Raw genomic sequence first — 9,383 nt, forward strand, 5'->3', positions numbered from 1 at the left:
ATATAACATTTCAATTCCCTTCTGAGACACCTGTAAAGGTACACTAAAATAATATATAAAATACATACAAACCCCAAAGGACAAAAATTTCCAAGGGTTCTCTAGTGGCAGGAAAGCCATTTGAGAAATGGTAGCTGAAATAGTATCTGGGAAGAAATTTCGGTCTAGTGCAGAGACAGACACAGATGAGAAGAGGCCATTTTACCAGTAAAACTATGAAAGGCTCCAGGATCCAAGACATCAGGTACAGCAGAGAATGGGCGTGACCCAATGGAAGCTGAAAAGAGAGTTTAATTACAAGTTTATATATGAGCCCTGGCTGGTGTAGCTCAGTGGATTGAGCATGGGCTGTGAACTAAAGGGTCATCGGCTCGATTCCCACTCAGGGCACATGTCTGGGTTGCAGGCCAGGTCCCCAGTAGGGGACACATGAGAGGCGATCACACATTGATGTTTCTCTCCCACGCTGTCCCCTTCCCTTCCTTTCTCTCTAAAAATAAATAAAATATTAAAAAAAAAATATATATATATATATCTTTGACATTCTTTTACTGCATAGTACTTTATTACATGGATATGCCATAATTTAACTATCTCACTATTGATAAACACTTAGGTTGTTTGCAATTTTTTGTTATTACATATTATACAGCAGTGAAAATTGTACATGTATCTTTGAATATTTGTGCTCATATTTTTTTAGGATAATTTCATAGAAGGAAGTTTGCTGGAAAGAAGGCATACACATTTTTTTAAAGATTTTTATTTATTTTAGAGAGAATGGAGGGGAGGGAGAGAGAGAGAAACCTCAATATGTGGTTGTCTCTTGTGAGCCTCTCCACTCAGGACCCAGCCAACAGCCCAGGCATGTGCCCTAACTGGGGATCGAACTGGTGAAACCTTGGTTCGTATGCCAGTGCTCAATCCACTGAGCTACACCAGCTAGGGCCACACACATTCTTATGTATCTAAAATGTTAATAGATGCTGCTCCTCCATTTTCCTCCGTAAAGGCTCTTGCAATTTACATGACCACCCAATAGTTTCCCAATGATCCTCATCAATACTTTCTGTTATCAATTAATATTTTTTTTACCAACCAGATGTTCAAATAATGGTATCTGTTTTTTTATTGTTGTTCAAGTACAGTTGTCTCCATTTTCCCGCCACCACTTTGTCTCGCTGCACCCACCCCACCTCCCACCCTCAGTCCTTCCCAGTATCTCATTTTTAAAACGTATTTTATTTATTTATTTTTAGGGAGGGGAAGGGAAGGAGAGGGAGAAAAACATCAATGTGTGGTTGCCTCTCATGCGCCCCCTACTGGTGACCTGGCCTGCAACCTGGCATGTGCCCTGACTGGGAAACAAATTGGCGACCCTTTGCTTTGCAGCTAGAGCTCAGTCCACCAAGCCACACCAGCCGGGGCTCATTTTTATTTTACATTTCCTCTGATTGTAGAAGGGAGTGAGGATTTTTTACTGCAACCCAGGCATGTGCCCTGACTGGGAACTGAACTCGCCACCCTTTGCTCCACGGGCCCGTGTTCAATCCGCTGAGCTACACCAGCCAGGGCTATACATATTTTTTTTTGAGATCTATACATATTAACATGGGAATATCTTCAAGGACTATAAGGTGATATATGCTTAAAGACTAAGCAAGTTACTGAAAGATATTACAGAATGATTCCAGATGGGCCAAAAAAGAAAAAAAAACCCACTTCTCCATATGTATGTGGGTTTCCACTCAGACTTTTACTATGTCTCCACGTGTTGTGTGCCAATATATGTTTACAAATGCATAGAAAATGTTTGAAGGATACACACCAAACTACTAACAGTGACTTCATCTGAAGAATAAATTTAAAGCTTCACGGCCTGGCTGGTGTGGCTCTGTGGATTGAGCACTGACCTTCAAATTAAATGGTGGCTGGTTCAATTCCCATTAAGGACACATGCCTGGGTTGTGGGCCCGGTCCCTAATAGGGGGTGCATGAGAGGCAACCACATATTGATGTATCTCTCCCTTCCTTCCTCTAATAAATAAAATCTTTCTTTGAAAAATGTAAGGCTTCAACTACTTTGTTTTCCACTGTATTCACTTCGTTAAGTTTTTGTTTTGTAAAGATGAAAGAAGCTCTCACACCAGAAAGTTGAATATTTAAGTGCCACACTGATGCAGACGATACTCAAATCTATCTTCCGTGCTTTTTCTCATGAATTCCATTTCTGCATTTATAATTTACTGCCTGCTAGCATTTTCACTTGTGTTTTGCCATCATCTCAAACTTGTATCTAAAATAAAATTATCAGGATATCCAAATAGTATTAGTTCTAGTTCATTTTCCAATTTCTATTAAAAGCATTAAGCTTTTTTTTTTTTTTTTTGGTGAGCGTTTTTGACATTTGTTTCATTGCTTTCATTTATTTATTATTTTTTAAAGATTTTATTTATTTATCTTTAGAGAGGAAGGGAAGGAGAGGAGAGAAATATCAACGTATGGTTGCCTCTCGTGAGTCCCCTGCTGGGAACTGGCCTGCAACCCAGGCATGTGCCCTGACTGGGAATCGAACCACAATTGTCTGGTTTGCAGGCCCGTGCTCAATCCACTGAGCTACACCAGCCAGGGCTGCTTTCATTTATTTTTTAAAATTTAATCTTTATTATATTTTTTCCCATTACCAATTAGTCCCCTAGCATTAGCCTTCTATCCATCACTTAAGGTTGAAGCCTTGAAGTCCTCATCTCATACCTTCCCCTATCACCAAAAAAAAGAAGTCTAAGGTATTTTTCTTCCTGTTAAATATCTTATATGTCTCTTTCCTATCTATTGTTTGCCACCCTAATTCAGACCTCTCGCTCAACAAATATTTATTGAGTATGTATTGTGTGTGTGCTGGTCAGTTTTAGGTATGGAAAATTGTGTGGAAAGACTTGTGGAATCAAGATTTGAAACTGGGAAGCTTGATGTTACAGCTTTGTCCTCCTAACTGTTCACACTATATTGCTTCTTATGTAAGGAAATCTCAGTTGATATGGGCTATGGAGAAATCAAACAGGGTGATGTGATAGGAACTGGGATAGTAGGTGCTGGCTTGGAGAACATGGTCAAAAAAGGCCTCTCTGAGAGGTGATTTTTGTGTGTGTGAAAGAACTGTTTCTCACTGTGGATTTTGCTAATTGCATATGCATAGGACAGTTCTGTATTTCCTGCAAATTGGCAACTGGATCTAGAGACAAGATCAAACTTGGCTTCCATCCCTTTAGTATGCCTATAGGACAGATGTAATGTTTGATGTCTCTCTTTTTGTCATCTTAGAGGCTGTTAATGCAGGGGTGTCACTCTGATTTTCACCAAGGGCCACATCAGCCTTGCAGTTGCCTTCAAAGGGCTGCATGTAATTTTAGGACTGTGTAAGTGTAACTACCCCTTAAATGTTAAGGAGTTGAAATTACATTTGGCCCTTTGAAGGAAACCATGAGGTTGATGCAGCTCCTGGTGAAAATGAGTTTGACACCACTGTGTTAATGTTTACCATCTACCATCTGTTTATCAAGGGTTGCAGAATGGTGACATTCTAATTTTACTATTATTTTTCTTCATTGGAATAGGTTTGTGAAAAGACATGTCTCTCGTCGTACTCTTTTGTTACCTAGTTCATCTAGGAAAGGCAGGATAAATGCTTGATTCTTTCCCTTTATTTTTACGTCTTAAAGATTTGATTTATTTACTATTAGAGAGGAAAGAGAGGAAGAGAAATATCAGTGTGTGAGAGAGATATATATATCCATTGGTTCACCTCACGTGCCCCCAACTGGGGACCTGACCCAAAACCCAGGCATGTGCCCTGATTGGGAATTGAACCGGCAACCTTACAGTTCACAAGTCGGCACCCAGTCCACTGAGTCACACCAGCCAGGGCTGATTCTCTCCCTTTATTGTGGAATTTTGAAGGTAATGAATTAGTTTTCTATCATGAGTGATGATATTTGAGCTGAGACAGGAATGACAAAAAGGAGCCAGATATTCAAAGACCTAGAGAAAGACTATCTCCAGGCAGTGGAATCGGATGGGACAGAGGCACTAAGGAAGGAGTGGGCTGCTTAAACCCAAAGAACACAGAACAGTAACATGGCCACATTACTTTTCATTCCTACCTGTGGAATTACCGCATTTTGCCTGGTATAATGCACTTCCATGTATAATACGCACTCACGATTTTGGCCCAAACTTTCAGAGAAAAAAAATCTTTCGTTTTAATTTTTTCATTCCATTTTCTATCTACTTATATTTAGAAACAAAACCAATGATCGTATTCCAGGGTATTATTTTGCATATGGATATTGTTATTGCTTTCTAGAGTTACACTGTTAACACATAAGCATAAAGAGAAAAACATTTATATAGATACGAACTTAGTATTACCCATGTATAATGCGCATCCTTATTTTTCCCTGAAAAATTTGGGCAGAACACTACACATTATACAGGGCAAAATATGGTATCCTGTTATAGACTGACCATGTCCCCCTAAAATTCTTATGTTGAAATCCTACCCCCAGGGTGATGGGATTAGGAGATGAGGCCTTCGGGAGGTAATTAGAACTGGATGAGGTCATGAATGGGATGGGTGCCCTTCTGGGCGTCAGGACAGAGCTCGCTTTCTCTGCTCTCCACCGGGCAGAGGGCGCCCTGATCTTGGACTTTCAGCCACCGGAACTGTAAGACATACATTTCTGTGTTTATAAACCACCCAGGCTATGGTACTTGGTTACGGCAGCCTGAATGAAGACATATCTCTTCAATCAGGGATGTCAAACTTATTTTCACTGGGGGCCACATCAGCCTCGTGGGTGCCTTCCAAGGGCTGAATGTAATTTCAACTCCTTAACAGTTAAGTAGTAGTTACATTTACACAGCCCTAAAATTATTTTGGCCCTTCAAAGACAACTTTGAGGATGATGTGGCCCCCTGGTGAAAATGAGTTTGACAGCCCTGTCTTAAATCCATCACTCTCCTCCACTCTTTCTGTCAGAGCAACTTAGTCTGGGGAGTTATACTGCACCCAAGCAGCTCTTACAACCTACAGAGTTAACTCCTTACTCACCAGAAGCTCACAACTCTGTATATGATTCTTTTGTAAAAAAAAAAAAAAAAACCCACAACTTTTTTTGAAGATTTTATTTATTTTTAGAAAGGGGAAGAGAGGGAGAGAAATGTCATTGTGTGGTTGCTTCTCATGTGTCCCCTACGAGGGACCTGGCCTGCAACCCAGGCATGTGCCCTGACTGGGAATCGAACCGGCGACCCTTTGATTCACAGGCCAGCGCTCAGTCCACCGAGCCACACCAGCCAGGGCCCTGTGTGTGATTCTTTTTTTGCTGGGAATGCATCTATAATTTTATAACAAGTGTCATTGGAAAATAAGATTCATTTATTAGAGGGAAGTGTGGTCGCCACCGAAGAGCACAGGCTTTGTGGTCAGACCTGAATTTGACTCCAACCTCTGACACTTAAGAGCTATTTGACCTACGGAAAATTATGTATCTTCCCTGAGCTTTAGATTCCTCATCTATCAAAAAAATGATAATGGCCCTGTCTGGTGTAGCTCAGTGGATTAAGAGCCAGCCTGTGAACCAAAGGGTCGCCTGTTTGATTCCCAGCGAGGGCCCACGCCTGGGTTGCAGGCCGGGTCCCTGGTGGGGGTTGTGCAAGAGTCAACCACACATTGATGTTTGTCTCCCTCTCTTTCCCCTTTCTAAAAATTAATAAATAACACCTTAAAATTATTTTAAAAGATAATAATGCTTTTAAAAACACTGTCATGAGTCCTGGCCAGTGTGGTTCAATTGGTGGGAGCGTTGTTCTATGAACTGAAAGGTTATGGGTTCAATTACCAGCAAGGGCACATGTTTGGGTTGCAGGTTTAGTCCCCAGTCTGGGTGTATGTGAGAGGCAACTGATCAATGTTTCTCACATCGATGTTTCTCTCCCACTCTCTTCCTCCCTTCCCACTATCTAAAATCAATAAGCATGTCCTCAAGTGAGGATAAAAAAGTACACTGTCATGAGATTTCATGAGAAGATATATATATATATATCAGGGAGAATAGAGAAACAATATATCTTTATCACAGTGCTTAAATTATAGTAAAAGCCCAACAAAGAGTAGTTTATATGTAATTTTTAAATGACGTTTACACCATGCCTCTAGCAGAAACTCCAGTTTCAGTGATGAATTCCACCTGCTTAAAACCTCAGTCATTGCTAAGGGCCATCCTGGAGCCATTTGAGAACATCCCAAACCTGAGGGCCCCACTGGGATCATAGAAGAGGAACTTGACACCATGCCCCTGTGGCCTAGCACAGTCCCTCTGACAAGCCTGATGGGAAACCAGCAAGGCCCTCGGTTGATCAATGAGATCTCACACCGATGTAACACTTTCCCAAACAACTTCTGTGTCTCTGATCACATCATCTCCAACCTCAGTGGGGTTTCTAGGTATTTTACCTTTCACTGCATCCAGACCAGTAATTATCTCCCAGGTACACCAGACTCAGTGCTACTGTCTCTGGGACCCCTGCCTGCACTGTCCTCTTTCCTTCTTCCCGCTCCCCAAGTCCCAGCACACTGCTAGAAGGAGAACCAGGCAGACCAGTGTGAATTCACACCGTCCAGTTTCAACATGGCCCTTGCCGCAGCTCAGCAACCCTTCTATTTGTCTCATACATCCCTGGCACTCTCCCTACAGGGGCTGTTCCAAGACCTTCCTCTTTCTCCTCAAACTACAAATTTCAATCTCCTCTCCTTCCGCAGACTTCATATTAGATACTCTCATCAGAATAACTGTCCCTCTTGCAACATATCAATAATAGCTTTCTCACTTCCAGGCCTGTCCTCGAGCCATGCAGTTCCTTTCCTGGGAAAGCGATCAATGATCTCTTATGTATCCTTTCAGAGAGGTTTTATGACTCTAACAAGAAAAAAATATGAAAATATGGAAAAGAGGGAACTTGTGCTGGGTATTCAAGATAAGTAGGCTTTGGATAGGTGGAGGGAAAGGGGATGATAGCCCAAGCAGAGAAAACATCCTGGGCAAAAGCACAGAGGTGGAAATGAGTAAGATATATTTAGAAAACAGGGTATAGCAAATAGAGTAATCCCCGGAGAAATACTCCCAGCTGCTGCCTGAAGTGCTACCTCTCCTTTTCTAGTTCTGACTTCAGCCTGATCATTCCTCCCCTGCCTGCCCTGCTCCACATACCAGCAGACTGGAAATCTGACACTACATGGCCCCTCACCCTCCTATCTTGCCTAGACTTCTGTTACTATTTATTGAGCTTTGACCCCCAACCATCTGTTTCAGTTCTGATAAAAGAGGTCCTAGCTCCTTCCTGAGTCACTCTCCGAGCCAGAAACCTTCCCTTTCTTGGGTCACATGGACAATTTGCTCACGTCACTGAAAACAGGACAAGAAATTTTTAAAAAGATGCATTGTACAGATGTTATTGATTTTACCAATATGTATGACAGAGGTCAAGGAAACAAGTAAACTATATAACGGAGATGTAATCAGCAAAAGCCAGACTGTGAAACTCTACTGAAAAATGATCCAATTCTCTCAACCAAAACTTCCAAGGAAAAGAAGAAATGAAGAAAAACCCTTAGTTTAAAAGTGACATATAATATGTATCCACCTATCACAATGCGTGGACTTTATTTGGAGACTGATTCAAACCAAAAAACCCCACAAAAACCAAAAACAAACAACATTTATGAAACTACTGGAAGCTGAAATACTTAGTATTTGATGAAATTAAGGGATTATTGCTTGTTAATTTTATATGTGCTAATAGTATTACGATTGTGACTTTTTAAAAAAGGATCCTTACCTTTTAAAGATACATCATGAAATATTTAGGTATGGAATGATATCATGTCTGAGATTTGCTCCAAACTACATGGGAGGGAGGACACGGAGGGAACAAGAATGCCCAAGCGTTGGTACTAGTTGAAGCGGAGTGGTATATGAGGATTCATTATATTATCTATCGTCTACTTTCGTACATGTTTGAAATTCTCCGTAAAAAAAAGTTTTAAGCCCTGGCTGGTGTAGCTCAGTGGATTGAGCTCAGGCTGTGAACCAAAGGGTCGGCAGTTTGATTCCCAGTCAGGGCACATGCCTGGGTTGCAGGCCTGGTCCCCAGTGCAGGCCATGTGAGAGGCAACCACACACTGATGTTTCTCTCCCTCTTTTTCTCCCTCCCTTCTCCTCTCTTTAAATAAATAAATAAAATCTTTAAAAAAAAAGTTTTAAGATGTTATTGAATTGCCAAGCATCTGCTGAAAGTGTGTGTGTGTTATTCTGAAAGAGTGGAATAGGAGGAGCTGGAATTTGAGAAGAGGAAGGTCTGGAACAGCCCCTGTGGGGAGAGTGCCAGGGATGTATGAGACAAATAGAAGGGTTGCTGAGCTGCGGCAAGGGCCATGTTGAAACTGGACGGTGTGAATTCACACTGGTCTGCCTGGTTCTCCTATTAAGAGACACAGAAGTTGTTTGGGAAAGTGTTACATTGGTGTGAGATCTCATTGATCAACCAAGGGCCTTGCTGGTTTCCCATCAGGCTTGTCAGAGGGACTGTGCTAGGCCACAGGGGCACAGTGTCAAGTTCCTCTTCTATGATCCCAGTGGGGCCCTCAGGTTTGGGATGTTCTCAAATGGCTCCAAGATGGCCCTTAGCAATGACTGAGGTTTTAAGCAGTAGTCTTGTGACCTCAAGCAAGCCATTTCCTTTTTCAAGCCTTGGTTTCCTCATTTATAAAAATCTGGGGGAAATGGCCCTGGCTGGTGTGGCTCAGTGGATTGAGCACCCACCTATGAATCAAAGGGTCGCTGGTTTGATTTCCAGTCAGGACACATGCCTGGGTTGCAGGCCAGGTCCCTAGTAGGGGGCACGTGAGAAGTAACCACACGTAGATATTTCTCTCCCTCTCTTCTCCTCTAAAAATAAAACCTAAAAAAATGGGACAAGTGTAATAGCATAATCAATAAAATATACTTAAAAAAAAAGAATAGCAAAATCTGACTGGCAAGAAAATGCTATTTTCTTACTGAAACACTAAAAATTGGATACTGGAGATGTGTCCCTCCTAAGAATAAAACACCCCAACTTTCCAAATAGTCTGTGGAGAAAGCTTTTGATGAAGAGAAAGGAGTGCTAGTACTAATAGCAAACACTTATATTGTACTTGCTATATGCCAGATGCTGTTCCAAATACGTGTTAGCTATTAGTACTATAATACTCAGTTCAGGGCTTCAAAGGAAAGATATGTCCTAGAGAGAAAAATGTGGGAGCCATTGGCATGTGGGTGATATTT

The sequence above is a fragment of the Artibeus jamaicensis genome, unplaced genomic scaffold (assembly GCF_021234435.1).
Source record: "Artibeus jamaicensis isolate MK-2021 breed Jamaican fruit bat unplaced genomic scaffold, CSHL_Jam_final scaffold_2375, whole genome shotgun sequence".
In the NCBI taxonomy this organism is placed as follows: Eukaryota; Metazoa; Chordata; class Mammalia; order Chiroptera; family Phyllostomidae; genus Artibeus; species Artibeus jamaicensis.